The sequence below is a fragment of the Rhipicephalus microplus genome, chromosome 6, assembly GCF_043290135.1.
Source record: "Rhipicephalus microplus isolate Deutch F79 chromosome 6, USDA_Rmic, whole genome shotgun sequence".
NCBI lineage: Eukaryota > Metazoa > Arthropoda > Arachnida > Ixodida > Ixodidae > Rhipicephalus > Rhipicephalus microplus.
Genome location: NC_134705.1, coordinates 188,315,654 through 188,317,345, shown reverse-complemented (window position 1 = coordinate 188,317,345; position 1,692 = coordinate 188,315,654).

Genomic DNA, 1,692 nt, shown 5'->3' with positions numbered 1-1,692 from the left:
GTGAAACCCCACATATCAATCTATCAATCAATAATTACGCAAAAACTTCACTCACGTAGAGGTATGAAACGATAGGAAGATCTGTCATTGAGGTGCTGCGCCTTTCTACTTTGCTTTCTTTTTGAGCTGCGTCATTTCCGGTCTGTATACCGTTAGACAAAAAAAACCTAATCGGCATTCTACTGATATTACGTGTAAAGTGTTCAGATGCATTCAGTCAGGTTTACATGAGACAATGAAGAAAGCGTTAATTACCAGCTGTTTGAATTCTGACTTCAAAAATATAATCATCGACGCACACATGCACAGAAATTAAGCTTACGCAAGCACACAGCTGAGTGTCACGAAAAAGAGGGAAATAAGAGGCTATAAAAGCTATCCTTGTCCGAAAGAGATCTAACATCATTTATTCGATGTTGTATTCTTACTGTAAAGATCCAGTTGCCTTAATCTTTACAAGTCCTGATCTAAAACATCTCGCCTCCCAGTTCTTGACCCATGCACTTTCCTGGATGTGTGCCATCAGGAAGCACGATCATCATCACAATCATAACTATTTGCAGCTGATTTCTGGTAAAACGTATTTGCTTAGGGAAAATCCAGAAAAATTCGGAAGTGACGTTCAGCCTCGTTACATTTCGTCGCGCCCTGACCAAAGCACCCAATCGTCCTTTCAATCTTTTCAAAGGGCCTTTTCAGTCGTACGACGCCCCCTTTTTGTCATATCTTTTCTTTAACACGTCATTCTGAAGTTAATCAGTCACGAATGCGCAGTTTTATATAACATAAAAGAATGGTCTTTAACATCTCTTCCTAGCCTAAATCGTATTTTTTGCCCTGCACACTGCATAGTAAAAGCAAAACCCCGAAAACCATACGGTTGGCGATGTTCATTATTAAAAAAATCGATGGGCTTTTCGTGAATGTAGTGAACTGACGCTGATTCTGCAATACCAGGTTTGTTTGGTTCCCAAAACGCCTCTCCGGTCCGTTGAATAAGGCCTAACGAATGTTCGCGCTAATAATGCACAGTAAACGGGTGGTAAGGGTCTTTTTCAGGCAGTCTATTTTTGCCATTACCCGCACGTTCCTTTGACACGAAGCACGTCGAGACCAATAAAATGAACTCAAATTAAATTACCGGCAGCATTCAAATGTACTCTCATTCCCAACATGAAACTAATAGTAAGGCAGCACAGTAACGGGTTGTGACGTAGCGAAACGCCCTGATCTACACAAAGCACGTGACCTGCAGTTAAACAACACGGGCTACAAATACGGCTCGCAAACACACACACACAAAAAAACACACACCTTACACCGGTCGCATCGTTTCGGCCGAACGGGCTTTATTAAGGAAGAACCAGGTGTTTTTTTCCATTACTGGTCGATCGAAGACACCACCGATCGACTGTATGTATATGCGGCCATAGCGGCGCACCACGGACGTTGAAGAATTGGGTGTCGTGATGGATGGTTGTCATTAGGACCAGCCGCGCTGGAACCACTTCATGCGGCGACGGGGCTGCTCAACAGGACGAAGCCGCGCTATAGACTGCTTGCCACTCCTACACATGTACCCGGCCCCGTCATATCCTACATACCCGCAGCGATGTTCTAGCGGCGGCGGCGGCAATGCAACTGAAGACGACGTGTAAGACACGCCCTCTTGACGCCTTTTGGACGGGTCCA